This window comes from Palaemon carinicauda, chromosome 7 (genome assembly GCF_036898095.1).
Source record: "Palaemon carinicauda isolate YSFRI2023 chromosome 7, ASM3689809v2, whole genome shotgun sequence".
NCBI lineage: Eukaryota > Metazoa > Arthropoda > Malacostraca > Decapoda > Palaemonidae > Palaemon > Palaemon carinicauda.
The window spans coordinates 131321441-131347063 of NC_090731.1; the positions used below are offsets into that span (position 1 = coordinate 131321441).

General features: G+C 50.4%; 1 protein-coding gene across 1 annotated transcript in view; it reads left to right on the forward strand.

Moving 5' to 3' along the window:
* The first annotated feature begins 4335 nt into the window (after positions 1 to 4335).
* The window catches only part of Pbp49 (proximal sequence element A Pbp49), a 184734-nt gene continuing 163446 nt past the window's right edge, over positions 4336 to 25623 (forward strand). Inside the window, exon 1 of the mRNA XM_068377505.1 lies at positions 4336 to 4524. The gene's annotated coding sequence lies outside the window, so the exon portion shown is untranslated. The remainder of the gene's footprint in view (positions 4525 to 25623) is intronic.

Below are 25623 nucleotides of genomic sequence, written 5' to 3' on the forward strand. Positions count from 1 at the left end.
TCCATCTAGAACCTTGATATGAGAACTACTGAAATAGAAAATGTTGAAGAGATGAGAAAGGACTTAGATTAATTTTTCAATTTTCACAAATCTCTTAAGTTGAAAACAGCCGTACTAAAGATGAAAAAACAAGCAAAGGAAATTGATAAACTGATATTTAAGTGATTGATGCAAGATTAAGCTAAATTTTTATGGCATACCTGTCAGCCTAATAAAACAAGAAAATACTATTGCAGTTTTACGGTAAAATCGCAAAATTCATGATGTTGCCATCATCCTTTGGCAACATTCCTCTAGCACCTATTGGGTTAAATCAAAAGGGGGACTGTGTGTGCACTCTTAACTTAGTGAAACAAGTAGGTGAGAGCAGAGGTGTGTTGGACATCTAGACCTTTGCAAGTTTGAGGTGCCATGTCGGATCCAGAAATCGGGATTAATCTCTCTGTAGAAGCAAAGGTCTTGAATTCTATCTATAAATAATATAAGGGAACATACCTGCAAGTAAAACTTAACTATCTGGCATACTGTATACAATAAATGTATGAAAATTAAATTGGCAGAGGCTGTGTGTACCATACTTTAAAATTCTTAACTGACACTGGCTTGGAATGAAGCCTCCTGGAAAATTTAAATGAAAAAAATAGATATAACTTTTAATGAACAATTTACATTCAAGATTAGTGAATAATTCCTACTAGAATATGATGCTCAAGGAAAGAGGAGCCATAAAACATTTCATACAGATATCAAATACAGCACCATGGAGGGTAATAATGAGCGATGAATCGGGAAACATGAAATGGAAAGTAAAATAAATCATGGAAGGGATAAATAAGAATAGAAAAAATAAATTGAGATAAATCTTCACATGCTGTATACAATTATAGAGAAAATTTTCACTAAAGTAGCCTTCTAATATGAAACATTATTTTGGGGAAAGTATTGCATTATCATATTTATGGAACAAATTTAATAATCCTGACAGAAACAAAACTAGAGCAGCTATAAAATATAGTAAACTGGGTGTAGATCTATAGAGAGAAGAGATGAACAGTATATTGGGAGGAGAGTGATGGAAATGGAGGTACAGGGAAAGAGAAGGAGAGGGAGACCAAAGTGAAAGTGGATGGACTGTATCAAGGATGACCTTCGATCAAAGAAATTAACCGGTGAAGGAATATGGCCGGTGTCGTACAGAATAGAATATAAGAAATTAATGCTCTTCCATAATATCATAAACTCTGAGGAAAAAAGATTAGTAAGAGAGATAATTGAGGATCAGTTGAAGAACCCGTATAGAAAGTGCTGGAGCAAGAGCGTAGAAGAAATCTGCAGTAAATATGGGATGGAAGTTGAAGAAATAAGAAGTTGGGGGAAAAGGACCCTGAAAAAAGAAATCAAGAAAAGAATAATGGAAAAAATAGAAGAAACTATTGAAGAAAAAAAGAAAGTAATGAAAAAATTAAGATTTATTAAAGGAAATGGCCCACTGCCTTATATCAGAGAAATGAATCTGGATAAGGCATCCCTTGTGAGGAAAGCAAGATTAGATATGCTCAACTTAAAAGCAAATTTCAGAGGAAAATATGAAGATAATTTGTGTGACTTGTGCAAAGATGAAGAAGATAGTACTGAACATTTATTTTTATGCCCAAAATTAGGACAGCTAATGAATGTAGACATAAGTTTCGGTACGCTGAAAAATCCTAGCAGGGATCTGGCTGCATTTATGGGTAGGACAATGCATATAAAAGAAGAATTTAAGAAGTCCAAACTGACCACAATATGTTGCCAAAACTGATGATAGCAAGGTGTTATCCTATCTAATATCAAGGTAGAAGGAAATAAAAGTAAAGATTGAGAATCTCATTACGATATTAATTTATTTAAGGCACAGGTAATATAAACTTAATAACAATAATAAGAATAAGCTGAGAAGGTTTGCACCTATCTATAAAGAGATAGAGTGCCCCCAAACTTATTTTGCAGAGTGAGCAATAAGGAACCAGGAACCAGGAACATGTAGTGGGGCAAACGCCGACAGAGGTAGATGGAGAACGATGGCCAGAAACATCAACCTTACATAAAAGTGGGAAAAGATGCAGACAAAAAAGATGGTGTAGATCTATAGAAAAATATCAGATGCCGCTAAAAATACTGTATAGCTATTAATCCATTATGGGGAGAGATGGGGTCATTTATGAATACAAGTGTGATGGACGACAAGTTGAAATACACAGACATTTGGCCTACCCTGAATGAGAGAATGAAAGATATAATAAAAATGATGCTCGTAGGTGCAGCCTACAATAAAAAGGAGGGAAAATTCAGAAAAAAGTATTTCAAATGAGAATGAAATAAAAGTGACAGGAATAAAATCCAAAATCATAGAATGGGATACTGTAGGTAGTAAATTGGCAAGGGCACCAGCCATCCGTGGAGATAATACCGTTATTATTATTATTATTATTATTATTATTATTATTATTATTATTATTATTATTATTATTATTATTATTATTATTATTATTATTATCATCATTATTATTATTATTATTAAATAATCTACAACCCTAGTTGGTAAAGCAGGATATTATAAGTCTCAGGGCTCAAACAGGAAAATATATCCCAGTGAGAAAAGCAAACAAGGAAATATATAAACTAAAATAGAAGTAATGAACAATTAAAATAAGATATCTTAAGAACAATTCCAACATTAAAATAGATCTTTCATATATAAACTTTGAAAACTTAAAAAAAGAGCAAGAGTAATAAGATAGAGTGTGCCCGAGTGTACCCTCATGCAAGACAATTCTACCCCCAAGACAGTGGAAGACCATGGTACAGCGGCCATGGCACTACCCAAAATTAGAGAGGAATGGTTTGATTTTGGAGTGTCCTTCTCCTAGAAGAGCTGCTTACCATAGATAAAGAGTCTCCTCTACCCTTAGCAAGAGAAAAGTAACTACTGAATAATTACAGTGCAGTAGTTAACCCTTGGAGCGAAGAAGAATTGCATGGTAATCTCAGCGTTGTCAAGTGTTTAAGGACAGAGGAGAATGTCAAAAAATAGGCCAGACTATTCGGTTCATTGTGTAGGCAAAGAAAAAATGAACAGTAACCAGAGAGAGGGATCCTTTATAGTACCAGGGAGTTATTGGGCCTTTGGCCCCTTTGAATGGTCAGACAGCACTACATTGAATCCCTCTCTCTGCTTACGGCTCATTTTTTCCCTTACCTACACATGCCCCGAATTGTCTGGCCTATTGTTTCTACATTCTCATTTATCCTAACAACGCTGAGATTACCAAACAATCTATCTGCACACAAGGAGTTAAATATTGCACTTTAATTGCTCAGTGGGTACTTTCCTCTTGGTGATGATAGAAGAGACTTTTAGTTATGGTAAGTAGCTCTTCTAGAAGGACACTCTAAATCCAAAATCAAACTATTGTTCTCTAGTCTTCGGTAGTGTCATAGCCTCTGCACCATGGGCATTCACTGTCTTGGGGGTATAGTTCTCTTGCTCGAGGGTACACTATATTCTATAATTTCTCTTCCCTTTGTTTTTTTTTTTTTTTTAATTTCTTTTATAGTTATACTGTATATGAAAGGTCTATTTTAATGTTGTTACTCATACTAAAATATTTTTTTTAATTGTTCATTACTTCTCTTGTGTATTTATTTCCTTGTTTTCTTTCCTCACTGAGCTATTTTTTCCTGTTTGAGCCCTTGGGCTTACAGCATCCTGCTTTTCCAACTAATAATAATAATAATAATAATAATAATAATAATAATAATAATAATAATAATAATAATAATAATAATAATAATAATAATAATAATAATAAGAAAGCAAGAAGATATAGAATGCAAATTGAGCTTAGAGATATATACGAAATGGAAGAAAGAATTTAAAGAACAAATATATATATAAATGCTCTTGCATTATTGTTATATTTGAGAGCAAGAAACAATATGTTGAAAAATCAAATATTATAAATAGATACACATACCGGAGGTACAATATATATATATATATATATATATATATATATATATATATATATATATATATATATATATATATATATATTTTTTTTTTTTTTTTTAAATACGAAGAGAATGAACTATTTTCATAATTGTTGCCAGGAATACATAAGAAAAAAATATAAATTAATTCCAAAAACTTTGCAAAAATATCAGATATTAAATATTAGGGACATATATAACCAGTGAAAATAATATTGATAAGAGGAAAAGTATTTTATATCAGGTGTGGAGAAAAAGACAATATTTGAGGTGTCGTTACAAAGAATGTTCATTGACTAAACGTTGCTGTCTGCTGAGGCCTGAGGTCACTGCCAGGAACCTGGTTCAATTGCTGACTGTTGTGCATTATTTTTGTTAGGTTACATTTTAATGAAGGAGTAATGATTCATTCTGTCGTTGCTTGATCTTTTGTGCTTTACCGAAATAACGTACTGGAAAACATTTCTAACTGGTTTGTAAGTTACAAAGGAGGTATTATAACAGATAACGACGAGGTGGCTTTTCTTGAAATTTCTACTGTACTGTGGGCACCGTAGTTGCTAATATTATTGTAATTCCTGTCGGAACAATATTTTTTGATAAAACAACTGGTTTTTCATAAAACTCCCTGAACTATAACAATACTTATAATTTTACCCCGTAGTTTATATTACCCCCGTGTTGAAAATAGGGCTTTAGACACCGTTAAGACAAATCATTAGACTAGGCTCAGCTGTCTGCTATTCTTAAGCTGGTGAATTTGTATTGTATTACAGGGTGTGATTTCGAACAGAAAATATATGATTTCCTATAGTATATAACGTGATTTAACCGAATTTGACCTTCATTTCAATTGGAATCAAACAGATCAACCAATCCGACTAACTTTAAGTTGATGAATTGGTTGACGTTATTACCGATGAAATGAAGGTGAAAAACGGTTAAATCACGAAATTTCCTACGGGAAAACATATTTCTGTTAAAATGGTTAAATATCACTGTTGACATATATGTTGTGTTAAAATATTTAAATATAAGCACTTGTTCAACGTTGTACTGAGAACGATAACATTAGCAACGTTACCAATGATTCACAGTGCTACCAACGATGACGAATGGTACACAGAGTTACCAACAACACAATGACATTACTAGCGGTAGAAATGCTAAATATTTCCATACGAATTTTAAATAATTCTTCCATATAACTATTACACAATATATAAAAAGTACAAAAAGGGCACAGAACCTAACAAACCCACCTATAATACATACAAGAAGGTAATGTATAGAGAAGAAAAGGCTTGTTTTACGTTTACATATCGATTCCCCAGTATGTTTTCCCCACCCAAAACCCCGAGTTCCCACTGGGGTCCCCCATTATCGGAGGATATAGATGTATATATATTTCTGAAACTATTCATTTGCGACGGGAACGAGTGTCATTTTCAAAGAGAGAGTAATTTTTTCTATAAGAAAAAGTAGTGTTTTTCCTAGGTTACATTGCCCTGTAATACACTACAATGAAACCCTTAAGGTAAAGTCATAGACAAGATATTTTGAAAGTTTAGGGTTAGGATGATATTATTGGGATTGTCCTACTGTAGGCTGGCGAATAAGGTAGGGTATGTTAGTGTTTATACTTGTGTGTCGTTTTGGTTACTTTGATTTACGTTGGGAGCAGGTCGTTTAGCTGATAGTCGGTAATATTATGGTAGAGTCCCACCCAGCGCCATTACCGCTTGCCAGTATATAGGAGCTTGATGTTTTTCTTTTTCGCAAGCGCACAGCAGAGCAAAAACCATTAGAATCTTATCAAAATATTACTGAAATTCAATGGTTTTTGCTCTGCTGTGAGGTTGCTTCTCTCGCAAAAAATGAAAAACATCAAGTTCCTATGTAGGTGGTAATGGCGATGGGTGGGACTCTACTGTTATATTACCCCGAGAGTCATTTAGGCTATGATTCCATTAGGTCATGAAACATTTAGGCTGTGGGGCCTTTAGGCTGCAATTTTGAGAACATTTCCGTGTCCGAAGTCCCAAAACACTCAATTATCTAATTCAAAGCATTACTAAATTCAAAACCGAATTTTGAAAGTCGCAATCTTCAAGCATGGTTTTACTTTTTTTGAAAAATAATTACATTATATACTGTACTCGCATACCATGCGAATTTTGAAGCTGATTTCAAGGGGGTCTGTGGTGCTTGATGATGAAGCATAGGAAATTATATCATGTTATAACAAAACTATTTTCTCGTTTCTTAATTCGACATTTATATTTAATTACACTATTTGCACACATATATATATAAGTTCCAATCAATTTTTTATTTTATATCCCTTGGTTTTTGATGCAGCTTTCCCCGATTCCAAACAGAATATTGCCTATGAACATTGTATGTTTTCTCACCTTCAGCTGCAGCTTGTTGTTTATATTTGGATGTATATTTTTGTGATCTTTTTTTTCCAGAGTGAATAAGGGTAGGCCTATAATCAAAGTAAAAGTATGTCAGTCTTATACTATTTTGTAACAACTACAGCAATTGTTTGCTATCACACGATGGTTGAAACAAGCAAAATACTGTAGCTGCTATCTGATTCCATTGTTCATAATCAAATAGCCATTTGATCTGTAACTGGAATACAAACCACGCTATTTAATAGGGGTATTACTTTCGGCGTAGCTGAAATGATGAGCCATTAATTTTTAACGAGGATTAACTACCCATACCGCTAGTTAGCGGGGGTAGGGGAGGGTAGCTTGCTACCCCCCCCCCCCCCCCTCACAAACCTGTAATTGAGCTCACTTTGCTTTCGGCTCAGATGGTGAATGGACGTTGCCGCTCTTCATCCTCGCCGAATACTGACTGCCATTAAGGCCTTTGTTTTTTCTTTTTCTCTTAGTGTGTGTGTGTGCGAAGTTGACTTCTGCGACCATGCGCACCTACCCTTGTGGGACATTTATGTCGGCGGTGGAGACTGATCCTCACACCCATTGTCCTTCATGCAGAGGCCAACGGTGTGATAGTGTAAATAAGTGCAATGAGTGTAGGGAGTGGTCTTCCTCCCAGTGGGAGAGGTTTGCGCGACGGCGAAAGAAGAAGTCCTAGCGCGATATTTCTCCTTCAAAGGTTTCTTTGAAGGAAGAAAAACCCAAGGCCTTTTCTTCCGTCTCCTGACCCTCCTCCGAAGCTCCTACTCGTTCGGTCTCTTACGAGGGACCATCTAGTTGTAGCGTAGACCAAGTTATTATCGGCCAACCCCGGTTTTCGAGAGATGATGATGGTTCCCTTAGCGAAGCAGCCCCACCTCTCCCCCCCGGGTGAGGCCTTGTCACTAACTCCCCTTTTACAGATTTGGTTTTCCTTGGGGCTTACGGGTTCGCCCTCCAAGGAAGCCTTGCTGCAGTTCATCCACATGGGTGCTTCTTTTAAGCATTCATCGTCGCTGTCAGAGGTAGATCCCCTGACCCTTGTCGACGTTGTTGTGTCTGAGGTGTCTCATGGGGTATAATCCATCTCCTCTGCCACTCCAGACTCTACAGCGGTTGCTGCTTGACCTAGTTTCCCCCCTTTTTCCTGAATATCCTTCGAGGGGGAAACTAAGTTCAAAGTCTGTCTCTCCTGCAAGTGTTTCTTCCCCTCGGGGAAGTTCACTTATAGAGACTCCTCTTTGGAGGACTGCTGCGGTGCACGGTCAGCTTGCTGATCCAACGGCCTCCAGAGGGCGCATTCGTCAGAGGGTATGCCTTCCACTTCGCCTTAGGAGTCTCCCTTCACCAGCGTTGAAGAGGCGCCTATTTTGTTCATTGTCGGCGCAGCTGTCCCCTGCAGAGGAGCCTTCGCTGCATTCTGACCTTCATTCATCGATCATCACTGCTCCTGTAACTAGTCTTGTGACTTCGGTCCTGGACCTCTCTGCCGATCGTTCGCGATCCCCTCCGGTGGATGGTCGCCCTTACAAAGGGCACGCCGACCATCCACCCTCCAGACCTGCCTACCTGCCATCACCGTTCCTGTCACCGGTAAAGCCTATTGGAGCTCCAAACAGTGCAGCTGCGCACCATCGCCCTGCAGCTCGCCATCCGTCAGAACTTCAGCGCTCACCAGCAGCTCGTCACGTTACAACGCTTCGGCGCGCCCCTTCACCTGCTCGCCCTCATAGAAGGCAGTAAATTTATGCGCCTGCGCGCCTGCGTTCTCCTGCACGTCAGCACTTTCCTGCGGGCCCCGCTCCCGCATTCACCTGTGCACCCTGCGCTCACACGCCCAGGGTCTCCCACGCTCCAGCATACTACAGTGCGCTTGCGCTCTCCTGCGCGCCCCCGATCTCCTGCCCGCCAGTGCTCTCCTGCGCTGACGCGCCCATGATCTGCTATGTGGCAGTGTCCACCTACGCGTCAGCGCTCTCCTACCCGCCAACACTCCTGCGCGCCCTTACTCTCCTACGCGCCAGTGGTCTCCTGCATGCCAGCGCTCTCCTGTGCACCATTTATCTCCCGCTCGCCAGCGCTCCCCTGCGCGCCATTGAATAAGCCCACTGTAATTGAGACAGTAGGCACATTGTTGCCCTCACCTACGCGCCAACTCTCACCGGTGCGCCGGCGGTCTCCTGGACATTTGCGCTCTCCTGCGTACCAAATATCTCCCGCAAGCACGTACAGAGACATGCGCGCGCCACCACGTGCCCGTGCACCAACTCTCACCTGCGCACGCGCACCAATACTCTCCCCCGCACCCACGCCAAAATTCTCCTGCGTGCCCGCGTGCACGCGCACCAACAGTCAAGGGCGCAGGATCTACACCCGGCAAGGTCGCCATCGCCTCATTCCCCTCCCCACAAACGCATTCCAGTGCCCCCTGCGGGAGAAAGAAAACAGGCACAAGCAGAGGGGTTCAGGATCCCTAAACTGCCTTCTAAGGCGGACCCACCTATTACGGTGACTCCTCGTAGGAAACCTTTGGTCCCTTTCCCTTCAGGGGATCTGTCTGACAGTGCATCAGTCAGCCAGCAGCCTTGGTTCAGTGTCTTAGTCAGAGCTGTAACATAGGCATTGAAGCCCGTCCTGTCTGACCGCTCATCAGAGCAACCTATAGCTCTGGACTCAAGACATGGAACCATGGCTTCCTCTGTCCCTGTGAAGAGGAAAAGAGAAGTTTCCGACGCGGTCACTTCCCCGAGGGTGCAGCTGACTCCGTGCAGTCCATCAAGGCAAGTCCCTCCAGTTTCTCCCCAGGGATACTCTCCCTCCCTGTCGGATGAAGACCATCCCTCACCAAGGGAACTGTGTGAGGAGAGACACTCTTCCATCCCACTAATGGAGGAAACCTCCCTTCATGTGGAGAGTTCCCCTCAATCTGAGACCAGGAGGGACATGACACTCAGGCCTTCAATGTTGGAGTCTTACCTCCTTCCTCGGAAGGAGTCCAAAGACTCCAAAACTATGCCAAAGTCCTCCACTAGGGCTAGAACTAAGACAACCAGCCACTCAAGGAATGTCCACGACTCACCCCAAGAAAAGCTCATGGGGATAGAAGGAGACCAACAAGAATCAGAACATGCATTCTGGCAGGTTCTGACTGTAATGAGGGTTCTCAATGGGTTTTCCGACCCAGAGATACCCCCTCGAGAGGGCAAAGACACGGTCTTAGACCACGTCTTCGGCACTCAGAAACCCTCAAAGACCAGTGCAGCCCTGTCCTGGTCTCAAGGGTTGAAGAGCACCAGGGACAAGATCTCCCAACAGCTCTCCGAGTTTGCCTCCTCCAACCGTGCCGGCTCTACGAACAAGCTCCTCCCACCTCCTCGCGTACAGCAAAGGAGGTACTTTGAGATCCTGGAGGAACCCAGTTCAGCTCTTCCTCTTCACCACTCTCTGCAAGAGCTAACCAGGGGAGTCCCTCTTGAGAGACTCTCCAGCCTGCAACCGAAGTCCTTAACCAGGAAAAGGTCACTAAGTATGAGATGCAAGGTACTTCGTGGCTGGACATCTGGTTAGGGACCTTAGATATCCTGATACGATCCGAGGATTTTTTTCAAGGAGCGTACCAGGAAGGCAATGGAGACCTTTTTACTCTCAGGCACTCGCACGATCGAGTTTCTTGCCCACCAAGTCTCGAACTTGTGTGGAAACACTATTTGTTTCCTAACCGAAATACAAACCACGCTATTTACATAGGGTATTACTTTCGGTGTAGCTGAAATGACGAGCCATTAGAACTTTAACGAGGGTTAATTACCCCCGCGCTAGTTAGCAAGGGGGTAGGGGAGTGGTAGCTAGCTACCCCTCCCCCCCTCACACACCGGTGAACTGCTTCACTTCACTTTTGGCTCGGGCGATGAGCAGATATCTCTGCTTCGCCCTCGCATTATTCACAGCCTTAATTTTGTTTTGCTTTTTCTTTCAGCTTGTGTGCTTGAAGTTGGCCTCATCCTTCCTTTCTATCATGCTGAAGTGCCCTGGACTCCCCGACCGCCTTTGTGGAACGTTCATGTCGGCGGTCGAGACGGACCCTCACACCTTATGTCCGTATTGTCGAGGTCAACGGTGTGAAAGGGATAAAAACTGTAGTGAGTGCAGGGAGTGGTCTACCTCCCAGTGGGAGAGGTTTGCCCGGCGGCGTAAGAAGTCTAAGCGTGACCTTTCTCCTTCAAGGGCTGCCTTGAAGAGGGAAGGTTCCAAGGATTCTTCTTCCGCTGCCCGAACCTCCTCCGAAGCTCCCACTCGATCGGTCTCTCGTGAGAGGCCGTCGAGTGGTAGCGTAGGCCATTGTTTTGTTTCCCAATCTCGGGGTTCGGGAGAGGGCGTTGCCTCCCATAGCAAGGCAGCTCCCCCTCCTCCTCCGGGGGAGGGCATTGATTTTGTTGATGACCATGTTGCTAACGATGATCTCTTACAGCTTTGGGCTTCCTTGGGGCTTAAGGGCTTGCCCTCTAGGGAAGCCCTGTTTGACCTGATCCAGTTGGGTGCAGCTGTCAAACAGTCGCCGGTAATAGCAGAGGTAGATCCTCTGTTTATTGTCGACGTTGTTGTTGCAGAGGCTTTCGACGGGTCAGGTCAAACCCATGCTGCGGTTGCGGATGTTGCTGAAGGCTCAGTTCCCCCCTCCGAACATCCTTCGAGGGAAGCGCTGAGTCCAACGGTCTCTCCTGCGGGTGTTTCTCCCCCTCGGGGGAGTGCACTGACAGAGACTCCTCTTCGGAGGACAGACGATGGTGTTGCTGTGCCTCGAGGTCGTCTTCTTTGCCGTAAGGCTCGCTCTCCTCTTCGCCGTAGAGGCCTTCCTTCTCCTTACAAGGGAGTTAGGAGGCGCCTCTTCAGATCTTCACCTTCGACGTCCCCCCCAGAGGATCCTCCACGACGAGAGCAGACCGTTGCAGCTGCATCGCTAGACCTCTCCGCAGATCGTTCGCGATCTCCGAGGCCTGCCAAACCTTCCAGTCTTCCATCTCCACTCCTGGATGCTGATGCGCAGTGGGCGCCAACGCACCCCGTTGTCCAATGGGCACCGGTCCCTTCGGGGCAAAAGGGTTTATCCCACAATGTGGGTGAGTCCCTTAAGTGCCAGTTGTTCCGTAACCGAAATAAAAACCACGTTATTTACATTGGGTTTACTTTCGGCGTAGCTGAAAATGACGAGCCGATAGATTTTAACGAGGGTTAACTACCCCCGCTCTAGTTAGCGGGGCTAGGGGAAGGGGTAGCTTGGTACCCCTCCCCCCGACACACCGGTGATTTGCCTCACTTCACTTTTGGCTCGGACGATGTGCAGACGTGTCTGTCTATCGTCCTCGTTATTGACAGCCTTAATCTTTTCTTTGCTTTTCTTCAGCTGTGTGTTTGAAGTTGGCCTTGCCCTTTGGTATTCATCATGCGCAAGTGCCCTGGGATCGCCGGCTGCCCTTGCGGTACCTTCATGTCGGCGGTGGATACCGATCCTCACACCCTTTGCCCGCTGTGTCGAGGCCGACGGTGTGATAGGGAAAATACATGTAGTGAGTGTAGGGAGTGGTCTGCCTCCCAGTGGGAGAGGTTTGCCCGCCGGCGTAAGAAGAAGTCCAAGAGAGACCGTTCTCATTCGGGGGTTGCCTTGAAGGAGGAAGGCTCTCGGGACTCTTCTTCCGCTGCCCAAACCTTCTCCGAAGCTCCCCCTTGTCCGGTTCCTAGTGAGAGGCCGCCGAGTGTTAGCGCAGGCCCTTGTTCTGTTTCTCGACCTCGGTGTGCGGGAGAGGGCGTCGCCTCCCATAGCGGGGCGGCTCCCCCTCCTCCTCCTGGGGAGGATTTTGATAATGTAGATCCTGTGTCTAATGATGATCTTTTTCAGCTTTGGGCTTCCTTGGGGCTTAAGGGCCTGCCCTCCAAGGAAGCCCTGTTTGACCGTATTCAGTTAGGGGCCGCTGTCAAGCAGTCGCCGGTGATAGCAGAGGTAGATCCTATGTCTATCGTTGACGTCGTGGTGGCAGAGGCTTCCGACGAGTCTGGTCAAACCTCTGTGGCTCCTGATGTTGATGACGTTGCTGAAGGCTCTCCTCCCCCTTCTGTACATCCTTCGGAGGGGGAAGGGGGTCCCACGGTCTCTCCTGCGGCTAAATCTCCCCCTCGGGGGAGCGCTTTGACCGAGACTCCTCTTCGGAGGACTGATGATCCTGACGACCTCCCTCGTGGCCGCCTTCGCCGTAAGGCTTATCGTCCGCTTTGCCGCAAGGGCCTCCCGTCTCTCTATAAGGGTGTCAAGAGACGCCTTTTCGAGTCTTCTCCTCCTCCGTCCTCCGATGGGGACTCTCCTCGCCGGGAGCAGACTGCAGCAGCCGCGTCCTTAGACCTCTCCAGGGATCGTTCAAGTTCTCCCATGCCTTCCAGACCTTTTACTTCCTGTGCAGATGGCCAGCAGTCTTCTGATCTCGTCAGCCGACGGGCACCGGTCCCTTCGGGGCAAAGGGATGTCGCCCACGGTGTGGGCGCTTCCATTGCGCGTCAGGGTTCCCCTGCGCGCCCTCCTGCACGTTCATGCGTAGTAGCGCACCAGCGCTCTCCTGCTCGTCAGCGCTCTCCTGATCGCCAGCGCTCTCCTGTTCGCCAGCGCTCTTCTGATGGTCAACGTCCCACTGCTCGCCAGCGCTCTCCTATGGACAACGAACATCTTCCTGTTCCTGCTGCGCGCCCAGCGCACCAACGGTCTCCTGAGCGCACTAGATCTCCTGCTCGTCAACGCGCACCTGCGCTTCCAGTTCCTGACACGCGCCCACGCGCCCTAGAACTCCGGTTCAGGACATGGGCAAGGACTCAACTTCTCCTCGCTCTCGTGATCATGCTCGTCAGGTTTCTCCTGCGCAGCAACGCGCACGGTCTCCTGCGCGTACATCCAGAGTTCCTGCACGCCCACGCGCCTCCTCTTCCTGAGCCCATTCGCGAACGTTCGCCTTTGCGCGTCGCGCCGATAGCTCCTGCACAGTCTTATACGCGCCGTCTTCCTGCTCGCCAGCGTTCTCCAGCGCGCCAGCGATCTTCTGACGCGTCAACGTTCTCCTGCTCGTCAGCGATCTCCTGCACGTCAACGATCACCAGTGCGTCAGCGCTCCCCTAAGCGCCGGCGATCTCCAGAACCCCCTTGATATTCATCGCCTGCGCGCAAGCGCTCTCTTACGCGTCAGCGCCCAGCGGATCCGGAGAAACATAGGTCCCCTGCGATCAGCTCGCCCACGCGCAGTCGCTCGCGTGCGCGTTCTACGCGTCATCGCTCGCTAACGCGCCATCGCTCGCCTGCGCGCCATTGTTCGCCAACGCGCTATCAATCGCCGAATCGCCATCGCTCGCCCACAGGTCTCCAGGACACTTTCGTTCCCCTAGCCCTCAGCGGTCTCCTGAGCGCTCTCGTTCGCCCACGCGCCCGCTCGCCCGCGTGCCCGCGCACCCGTTCGCCCGCGCACCCGTTCGCCCGCGCGCGATCGCTCCCGCGCTCGTTTGTCTACGCGCGATTGCGCGCTCGCGCTCCAACAGCCCCTCGTGCGCGACTCTTTTGTATCGCCCCCGCGCGAGTGTCACCACAACCCCTGTTTGCGTCGGGTTCCGCAGCTCGCGGCAGCAGCAGGGACGTGTGTCGCCAGGTCGCAGTTGGGATCGCCTCTGCCTAAGCGCAGGTCTCTTTTGCAGGACAAGGAAGGACCTTCGGAGAGGTCAAGGCAACTTTCTTCCCCTTCTTTTTTGCAGGCAGGTCTAGTGGTGTCCACTCCGAAGGATTGCCCGATCCCCTTCCCTCCAGCGGGAATTTCGGACTCTGTGTCCGTGTCTCGGCAGTCTTGGTTTGGTCCTCTGATGCGGGCGCTAGTGAAGGCTATGAAGCCGCCACTCGCCGATCTAGGACACAGGCCAACGACGGCCTCGCTTCCGCTGAAGAGAAGGAGAGGAGTGGACTTCGTGGTAACTTCTCCCAGGGAGAAGTTGGTTCCTAAGAGGTCCGTCAGGAAGGCTCCGTCCCCTTCGCAGTCGTTTTCTCCTTCTCCCGTAGACGAGGCCTTTCCGTCCTCGGGAGAGTCCAGTGAGGCGGCGGTCTCCCCCTAGGCACCAAGGGGGGAGTCACCTCCTCGTGGAGGAGAATCATCTCGCGCGGAAGGTGCCTACCAGACCTCTTTGCTGGAGTCTTGTATCCCACCCAGGAGGGAACCCAAGGACTCCAAGACGATGCCGAAGTCTTCTTCATGAATTTGTCAGGAACCAGCCAGACTCCGGGAGAACGTCCACGTGTCTCCCCAGGAAGAGCTTCTGGGGACAGGAGACTTAGCTGCCAGTCCGCAGGGAGGAGAGCAGCAAGAGTCTGAGCATGCCTTCTGGCAGGTCTTGGGCCTGATGAGACAGCTCAACGGGTTCATGGACCCTGTGATCGCCCCCCCGTGAAGGCAAGGACACGGTCCTGGATCGGGTTTATGGAACTCAGAAGCCCCCAAAGGCCAGCGCGGCTCTGCCCTGGTCCCAGGTGCTGAAGAGCGCCAGAGCCAGGGCCAATGCTCAGCTCGCAGTACTCGCTTCCTTCAGTCGTTCCTCTGCCGGGAACAAACTCCTCCACCTCCTCGTCTCCAGCAGAGGAGGTATTTTGAGATCATGGGGGAGTCTAGCCTCGCTCTTCCCCCACGCCATTCGGTGGAAGAGCTTACTAGGGGAGTTCCTCTTGTGAAGCTCTCCGCCCGGCAGGTGACGTTCTCGGCGTCGGAGATCCTGAGCCATGAGAAGGTCGCGAAGTGTGCCATGCAGGCCACTTCGTGGCTGGATGTCTGGCTAGGTTCTCGGGGCATCCTATTGCGCTCCGAGGATCTGTCTAAGGAGACCAATAGGAAGAACCTGGAGACCTTCCTCCTCTCGGGCACTCTCTCCATCGAGTTCCTGGCACATCAGGTTACCACCCTGTGGGCCAACTCGGTGTTGAAGCGTCGTGATGCGGTGACCGAGAAGATCCAACCGAAGGTCCCCGCCGTGGATGTCTGCAGGCTCAGACACGCCTCCCTCCTTGGGGGGAATTTGTTTGAGTCCTAAGATATGGAATAAACAGCTGAGAGGTGGAGGAAGTCTAGCCAGGATCCCTCCTCCAAAGGGCCCTTGTATCTCGGCCCTACAAGCCTCCAGCTCCGCAGCAACTTCAGCAGCAGCCTCGCAAGATACCGAAGCAGGCGCCGGCAGCTAAGAAAGTGGTGTCTAAGCCCCAGCCCTTTCCTGCCAAGGACAAGAGGGGCGGTAAGTCCTCCAGGGGAGGCAAGACTCCTAGAGGGAGCGGCCGCGGCCGCAAACGCTAGGAGTGGCAGTCCCCCCGCGTGTCCACCTGTGGGGGGATGCCTTCAAAGTTGCGTGCACAGGTGGCAGCAACATGGGGCCGATGCTTGGACGGTCTCCGTGATCGGCTAAGGTTATCGCGTCCCATCCACGACATCTCAACCTCCCCTAACAGCGAATCCAGTGTCGTTGAGCTCCTATGCCATGGGATCGGCAAAGGGGCTAGCCCTTCGGGCGGAAGTCGAGACCATGCTCAAGAAGGATGCTCTCCAGGAGGTCGTCAACGGCTCCCCAGGCTTCTTCAGTCGACTCGTTCTTGTAAAGAAGGCGTCTGGAGGCTGGAGACCCGTCATCGACCTCTCAGCTCTGAACAAGTTTGTCAAGCAAACTCCGTTCAGCATGGAGACAGCGGACATGGTCAGACTTGCGGTGAGACCACAAGACTTCATGTGCACACTGGATCTGAAGGACGCGTACTTCCAGATCCCAATCCATCCGTCTTCCAGGAAATACTTGAGATTCAGCCTAGACAGCAAGACCTACCAGTTCAAGGTGCTGTGCTTCGGTCTCTCCACAGCACCTCAGGTGTTCACCAGAGTGTTTACCCTGATTTCGTCTTGGGCGCACAGGAACGGCATCCGTCTTCTCCGTTATCTGGATGACTGGCTGATCCTAGCAGACTTGGAGTCGACCCTTCTTCGACACCGAGACAGGCTTCTGGGACTTTGCCAGGATCTGGGGATCTTGGTAAATCTCGAGAAGTCCTCTCTGCGGCCGTCCCAACGACTGGATTATCTAGGCATGTTGTCAGACACCAATCTCCACAAAGCCTTTCCATCAGACGACAGGATAGCAAGGCTGTGGAGGGTGGCGGAACCCTTCCTCAGGCGGTAAGAGCTTCCTGCCCAATCGTGGTTGCGTCTCTTAGGTCACCTGGCCTCCCTGGGTCATCTGGTTCCAAACGGCCGTCTCAGGATGAGATCCTTGCAGTGGCGGCTCAAGTCCTGGTGGAATCAAGGATCTGATTCCCTGGACTTTCTGGTCCCGATAGAACCTTCGGAACCGGAGGGACCTGCAGTGGTGGCTGGTCGACGAGAACCTGCGAAAGGGAGTGGATCTTCTCGTCCTCCCCCCGGAATTGACACTGTTTTCGGACGCGTCAAAAAAAAGGGTGGGGGCCGCACATTCTGAACCAGAGGACCTCAGACCTTTGGTCAGAATCAGAAAAGTACCTGCACATCAACCTGCTAGAAATGAAGGCCGTTTTCCTGGCTCTTCAACAGTTCCAACGGACCCTGGCGGGTCACTCCGTGGTGGTGATGAGCGACAACACCACGGTAGTGGCTTATATCAACAAGCAGGGAGGTCCTTTTTTGCATCAGCTATCCCATCTTGCAGTAGAGATTCTGAGGAGGACCGAAGTCCACTCGATAACACTATCAGCTCGCTTCATTCCTGGCAAGAGGAATGTGCTCGCCGACAGTCTGAGCAGGGCTTCGCAGATAGTGAGTACCGAGTGGTCTTTGGATCCTCAGATAGCCAACAAAGTCCTGACTTTGTGGGGTTCCCCGACGGTGGATCTGTTCGCGACATTTTAAACTGCCCCTGTACTGCTCCCCAGTCCCGGACCCCAAGGCACTCTGGCAAGATGCTTTCCAACAACGGTGGGACAACATCGACGTGTACGCCTTCCCACCGTTCTGTCTGAGGAGAAGTGTGCTCAACAGGACCAGACTATCGGTCAACTTGTCGATGACTCTGATAGCTCCGCTATGGCATCACGCAGAACGGAGCTCCCGAGAGAGCTTCCCCCACGACACGAGCTACTCAGACAGCCACATTGCAACATCTTCCACAAAGCCGTAGCCTCGCTTCGGCTTCACGCCTGGAGACTGTCCAGCGTCTCCTCACGGAGAGAGGTTTTTCGCAACAGGTTGCAGAGAGAATGTCTCAGCACCTACGAAAGTCCTCTGAGGGAGTCTACCAGGCGAAGAGGAGAGTCTTCTGTGGTTGGTGTCGTGGGAGGGGTATCTCTCCACTCGATGCCACTATTCCAGCAATAGCGGAGTTTCTCGTTTATTTGCGGGAGGAAATGTGCCTTTCGGTCTCAGCGGTGAAAGGTTATCGCTCAGCCTTGAGCTTGGCTTTTAGGCTGAAAGGAGTGGACATTTCTTCCTCGCTGGAACTCTCTCTACTCATACGTAGCTATGAGCTTACCTGCCCTCAGTCGGAAGTGAGACCTCCTCCATGGAACGTGGTTTGGGTTCTCAGGTCTCTTAAGAGACCTCCCTTCGAACCATTACGCCAGGCCTCCGATCGCCACCTGTCTTGGAAGACAGCTTTCCTGCTCGCTTTGGCCTTGGCCAAATGAGTTAGTGAACTTCACGGTCTCTCGTACGATGTCGCCCATTCAAGGGGATGGGGGGAGGTAACGTTCAGGTTCGTCCCTGAGCTTGTTGCCAAGACTCAGAACCCTGGAGTGCCGGACCCACGGTTCGACTCTTTCAGGGTCATGAGTCACCAGCTGCTATTGTGTCCAGTGAGGAGTCTGAGGTGTTACTTGAAGAGAACAGCTGCAGTTCGTCCTCAGGTGCAAGCATTGTTTGTTAGCACAGGCAGGACGAAGAGGAGGGTCACCAAGAACACCATCTCGGCTTGGATTCGAAGGGTTATCCATTACGCCTTGAATCCAGACCCTCCTCCGTCACGTCGCCCTAGAACACACGACGTCAGGGGCATCGCTACGTCCCTGGCCTTCAAGAGAAACTTCTCTGTGACGCAGGTGCTTCAAGCTGGGGTCTGGAAGTGTCAGACGACCTTCACAGCCCACTACCTGCAGGACGTGACCCACAGGAGCCTCGATACTTTTTCTATCGGCCCTGTGGTGGCTGCACAACAGCTGGTCTAGCCTCAGGCTCCTTTATGGACAGGTAGCAGTAGGTTGAGGGCGTTGTTACCCGGTTTTAGTGTGCGTGAATGAAAGAGTATGTCTGACCCTTACTTCTTTCTCCATCCTCCCCTCTCTTGGGGAAGCAGCATCCTGGTCTCGCATAGCTGACCTCAACCTCTGCAGGTAAACCATGCTTCCTTGTGCTCCTAGTATTAAGCTTAATACTGTCGCGTCCCCCATACCCTGACGAGGTGGTATTGGGAACGTCCTAGCCTGGATTCCTATCTAAAGGTCTCAAGGTCAACTTCATAGGACGAGTCACGCTCTTTCCTCCACATACAACTTATGTAGGCCACACGTTCCTTGGGGAGCAAGGAACTTGTGAGGTGCAGGGACTCCTTTTCTCGAGTGCTACTCACTTGGAGTCGGAGTCCCCGGGTAAAGCCAAAGTCAGTAAGGCTGGGGACTTTCCACCCTTCCTAAGGGGTAAGTCACCCAATGTAAATAGCGTGGTTTGTATTTCGGTTACGGAACAAATGACAAATTCGGAGATAATTTGTATTTTTCCTAACCATACAAACCTTAGCTATTTACACATATTTTCCCGCCAGCCCTGTCCCCCAAGTCAAGTCCTACCTCTAAGTGAAGTGAAGCAAATCACCGGTGTGTGGGGGGGGTAGGGGTAGCAAGCTACCCCTTCCCCTACCCCCGCTAACTAGCGCGGGGGTAGTTAACCCTCATTAAAATCTATTGGCTCGTCAATTTCAGCTATGCCGAAAGTAAACCCATTGTAAATAGCTAAGGTTTGTATAGTTAGGAAAAATACAAATTATCTCCGAATATTTCATGTTTTACCTGCGCGCGCTCTCCTGCTTACCAGACTTCTACTGATTCAACGCGCCGACGATCTCCAGCTGAGTCTCGCCGTAGATCTCCTGCTCGCCAGCGCTGACCTGCGCGCCAGCGCTCTCCTGTGCTACAGAGACCACCTGTGCGCCAGCGCTCTCCAGCTCGCCAGCGCACATCTGTTCCTGCTGCGTGCTATGCGCGCCATCGGTCTCCTGAGCGCCCACGATCACCTGCTCGTCAGCGCACAACTGCGCACCAACATTCGCCCGCGCGCCCACGATCTCCGGATCTGGGCGCAAGCAAGGACATTGTTCCTTCGCCTCCTCGCCGACGTTCGCCTACGCGCCAGCCATCGCCTGCGCGCCATCGCGTGCACTCACCTGTGCGCACGAGATGTCTCCTGAGCCCGCCCACGAGCGTTCGCTTTTGCGCGCAACCTCGCCCTCTGGTCCTGTGTCCCAGCAGGTACCTTATGAACGCGCAACTGCGCGCCAACGATCTCCTGCGCGCCAGCGATCTCCTACTCGCCCGCGCGATCCCTCGCCTGCGCGCAAGCGCTCTCCAACGCGCCAACGCTCCAGATCGCCACAGGTCTCCGACACGCCCACGCCTGTGTGTAGTCGATCGCCTGTTCGCGCTATGCGCCATCGCTCGCCAACGCACCACCGATCGCCAGCGCTTGCCCTTACAGCCGCGCGCACCCTCACCTGCGCGCCCACGCGCACCTTCACCTGCTCGCCCACGCGCACCTTCGCCTGCGCGCCCACTCGCCCACGCGCCCACGCGTACCCTCGCACCCGTGCCCGCGCCTTCATCTCCGTGCGCCTGCGCGCATGCACGCCAACGTTCGCCCGCACGCGAACCAGCGATTCTACCATCGCGCCAGCGCCAGCGCGATCTCGCCAGCGATTCCCGCCGGGTTTCGCAGCGCGCCCAACCTTGTGAGTCTTCGGGGACGCGTACTTCCAGATCTTCGTCCTCACGATCTCCACCCCGTAAACGCAGAGCTGCGCACGTCCAGGAGCAGGAAGAATCTTCGGAGAGGTCTACGCAACATTCTTCTTTTCAGGCAGGCCCCGTGGTATCCACTCCTAAGGATCAGCCGATACCCTTCCCTCCAGCGGGTGTTGCTGACACTGCGTCGGTCAGCCGTCAGCCTTGGTTCGGGTCCCTGATCAAAGCGGTCGTGCAGGCTATGAAGCTGGCCCTCGCTGATCTGGGACTGAAACCAACGGCAGCCTCGTCCCCTCTGAAGAGAAGGAGAGGAGTGGACTTCGTGGTAACTTCTCTTAGGGTTAAGCTGGCTCCCAAGAAGTCCATCAGGAATGCCCCTTCCCCCTCGCAGACACTTTCTCCTTCCCCTGTAGACGAAGCCTTTTCCATCCTCAGGAGAATCCAGCGAGGTGAGGCATTCTCCCACGGCACCAATGGGAGGAACCCCACCTCGAGGAAGAGAACCATCTCGCGTGGAGAGGAGCCCCCAGACTTCTTTGCTTGAGTCCTGTATCCCTCCCAGGAGGGAGCCTAAGGAATCGAACACTGCTCCTAAGTCTTCATCCCGGATTCAACCAGAGCTAGCGAGACCCCAGGAGAACGTCCACGTATCTCCCCAAGTAGAGCTACTGGAAACAGGAGACCTTGCTGCCAGTCCACAAGGAGGAGAGCAGCACGAGTCGGAGCATACCTTCTGGCAGGTCCTGAGTCTAATGAGGCAACTCAATGGATTCAAGGACCCCGAGACCGCCCCCGGCGAAGGCAAGGATACGGTCCTGGACCAAGTCTACGGTACCCAGAAGCTCCCAAAGGCCAGCGCGGCTCTGCCCTGGTCCCAGGGAGTGAAGAGTGCCGGAGACAAGGTTGAGGGCCAGCTCTCCGAACTCGCCTCCTCCAGCCGTTCCTCTGCCGGGAACAAACTCCTCCCACCTCCTCGTGTACAACAAAGGAGGTACTTCGAGATCATGGGGGAGTCTTGTTTAGCTCTTCCCTCCACCACTCTGTGGAAGAGCTCTCTAGGGGAATTTCTCTCGAAACTCTCCACCCGGCTGGTGACATTCTCGGCTACGGAGATCCTAAGCCAGGAGAAGGTCGCAAAGTGTGCCATGCAAGCCACTTCGTGGCTGGACATCTGGCTGGGGTATCTGGGCATCCTGTTGCGATCCGAGGACATCGAAACAGGCTCCGGCAGCAAAGGCAAAGGTGTCTAAGCAGCAGCCCTTTCCTGTCAAGGACAAGAAAGGCAGAAAGTCCTCCAGGGGAGGTAGGAATCCTAGGGGGAGCGGCCGAGGCCATAAACGCTAGGATTGGCAATCCCCCTGCATGTCCACCAGTGGGGGGATGCCTACAAAGTTGCGCGGACAGGTGGCAGCAACTCGGGGCCGATTCCTGGACGATCACTGTGATCAGCCAAGGATATCGCGTCCCGTTCATAACATCTCTTCCTCCCCTGACAGCGAATCCAATGTCGTTGAGCTCCTATGCCATGGGATTGGCAAAGGGGCTAGCCCTTCGGGCAGAAGTCGAGACCATGCTGAAGAAGGATGCTCTCCAGGAGGACGTCGACGACTCCCCAGGCTTCTTCAGTCGACTCTTTCTTGTAAAGAAGGTGTCTGGAGGCTGGAGACCTGTCATCGACCTCTCAGCTCTGAACAGGTTTGTCAAGCAAACTTCGTTCAGCATAGAGACAGCAGACCCGGTCAGACTTGCAGTGAGACCGCAAGACTTCATGTGTACACTGGATCTGAAGGACGCGTACTTCCAGATCCCAGTCCATCTGTCTTCCAGGAAGTACTTGAGATTCAGCCTAGACAACAAGATCTACCAGTTCAAGGTGCTGTGTTTCGGTCTCTCCACAGCACTTCAGGTTTTCACCAGTGTTCACCCTTATATCTTCGTGGGCACACAGGATCGGCATCCGTCTCCTTTGCTATCTGGACGACTGGCTGATCCTGGCAGACTCGGAGTCGACCCTTCTTCGATACCGAGACAAGCTTCTGGGACTTTGCCAAGATCTAGGGATCATGGTAAATCTCGAGAAGTCTTCTCTGCTTCCATCTCAACGACTGGTATATCTAGGCATGATATTAGACACCAATCTCCACAAAACCTTCCCATCAGACGACAGGATAGCAAGGCTGAGGAGGGTCGCAAGACCTTTCCTCGGACGAGAGGAGCTTCCAGCCCAATCTTGGTTACGTCTCCTAGGTCACCTGGCCTCCTTGGCCCGTCTAGTTCCGAACGGCCCCCTCAGGATGAGATCCCTGCAATGGCGACTCAAGTCCCGGTGGAATCAAGGTAATGATTCCCCGGACGTCTTGATCCCTATGGGACCTGCGGAACAGACTGACCTGCAGTGGTGGCTGACCGACGAAAACCTTCGAAAGGGTGTGGATCTTCTCGTCCTCCCCCCGGATTTGATGCTGTTCTCGGATGCGTCAAAAGAAGGGTTGGGGGCCCACATTCTGAACCAGAGAACCTCAGGCCTATGGTCAGAATCAGAAAAGTACCTCCACATCAATCTGCTAGAAATGAAGGCCGTTTATCTGGCCCTTCAACAGTTCCAACAGACCCTGGCGGGCCACTCCGTGGTGGTGATGAGCGACAACACCACAGTAGTGGCTTATATCAACAAGCAGGGAGGTACCTTTTCACAACAGCTATCCCATCTTGCAGTAGAGATACTGAGGTGGACCGAAGTCCACTCGATTCCACTATCAGCTCACTTCATTCCGGGCAAAAGGAATGTGCTCGCCGACAGTCTGAGCAGAGCATCGCAGATAGTGAGTACCGAGTGGTCTTTGGATCCTCAAGTAGCCAACAAAGTCCTGACTTTGTGGGGTTCCCCGACAGTGGACCTGTTCACGACAGCTTTGAAATTCAAGCTGCCGCTGTACTGCTCCCCAGTCCCGGACCCCAAGGCACTCTGGCTAGATGCCTTCCAACAACGGTGGGCCAACATCGATGTCTACGTCTTTCCACCGTTCTGTCTGATGAGAAGGGTGCTCAACAAGACCAGACTATCGGTCAATCTGTCAATGACCTTAATAGCTCCGCTATGGCATCACGCAGAGTGGTTCCCGGACCTTCTGCAGCTCCTGACGGAACTCCCGAGAGAACTCCCCCCACGACACGAGCTACTCAGACAGCCACATTGCAACATCTTCCACAAAGCCGTAGCATCGCTTCGGCTTCATGCCTGGAGACTATCCAGCGTCTCCTCACTGAGAGAGGCTTTTCGCAACAATTTTCGGAAAGGATGTCTCGACACCTGCGAAAGTCATCCGCAGGGGTCTACCAGGCGAAGTGGAGAGTCTTCTGTGGTTGGTGTCGTGGGAGGGGTATCTCTCCCCTCGATGCCTCTATTCCAGCAATAGCGGAGTTCCTCGTTTATTTGCGGGAGGAAATGCGCCTTTCGGTCTCGGCGGTGAAAGGCTATCGCTCAGCCTTAAGCCTTGCCTTCAGGCTGAAAGGAATAGACATTTCCTCCTCGCTGGAACTTTCCTTACTCATACGTAGCTACGAGCTTACCTGTCCTCAGTCGGATGTGAGACCGCCTCCTTTGAACGTGGTTCGGGTCCTCAGGGCTCTGAAGAGACCTCCGTTTGAACCATTATGCCAGGCCTCTGACCTACACCTGACTTGGAAGACGGTATTCCTGTTCGCTCTGGCTTCGGCCAAGCGAGTCAGTGAACTTCATGGTCTCTCATACGACATCGCCCATTCAAGGGGATGGGGGGAGGTAACGTTCAGGTTCGTCCCTGAGTTTGTTGCCAAGACTCAGAACCCTGGAGTGCCGGACCCACAGTTCGACTCCTTCAGGGTTGTGAGTCTCCGTTCCGTAACTGATGACCCAGATCACCTGCTACTCTGCCCAGTAAGAAGTCTGAGACGTTATCTGAAGAGAACAGCTGCAGTCCGTCCCCGTGTGCAAGCCCTGTTTGTGAGCACGGGAAGGACGAAGAAGAGGGTCACCAAGAATACCATCTCAGCTTGGATTCGAAGGGTCATCCACCACGCCTTGAATCCAGATCCTCCTCCGTCACGTCGTCCCAGAGCACACGATGTCAAGAGGCATCGCAACGTCTCTGGCTTTTAAGAGAAACTTCTCGGTGACGCAGGTGCTACAAGCTGGGGTCTGGAAGCGTCAAACGACCTTCACAGCCCACTACCTGCAGGACGTGACCCACAGGAGCCTTGATACATTCTCTATCGGCCCTGTGGTGGCTGCACAACAGCTGGTCTAACCTCAGGCTCCTTAATGGACAGGTAGCAGAAGGTTGAGGGCATTATTACCCGGTTTTAGACTGCATGAATGAAAGATTATGTCTGGCCCTTACTTCTTTCTTCATTCTCCCCTCTCTTGGGGAAAGCAGCATCCTGGGTTCTTTGCATAGCTGACCTTAAACCTCTGCAGGTAAACCATGCTTCCTTGTGTTCCTAGTATTAAGATACTAATACTGTCACGTCCCCCATACCCTGACGAGGTGGTATTGGGAACGTCCTAGCCTAGAATTCCATCTACAGTACTTCTTTGGACCTGGACCTCTCCGCAGATCGTTCGCGATCTCCTTCTCCTGCCAGACCTGCTGACCTGCCGTCGCCCTTCCTGGCTGCAGATGCGCTGTGGGCGCCCACCCATCCCGTTATCCAACGGGCACCTGTCCCTTCGGGGCAAAAGGGGCTTTCACACATTGCGTGTAAGTCCCTTAAGCGACAGGTATCCCCTGTGCGCCAATGTTCTCCTGCGTGCCAGCGCGCTACTGCTTGCAAGCGCTCGCCAGTTGCAGGCACGTCTCGCCAGCGCTCACCTGGTCCAGGACCGTATCTCCTGTGTGCCCACGATCTCCTGCTCGCCCGGCCCTTCCAGAGACAACGCTCCTGATGCGCGCCATGCATGCCTACGGTCTCCTGCTCGTCAGCGCTCTCCTGTTTGTCAGCGCTCTCCTGTTCGTCAGCGATCTCCTGTGCGCCAGCGCTCTCCTGCTCGCCTGCGCGCCATCGTTCGCCTGCTCGCCCACGATCTTTGGATCTGGGCTCCAGAGGGAAGACTTCTTCCTCCCTTGCTCGCCAGCGCTCTCTACCGCGCCACTGATC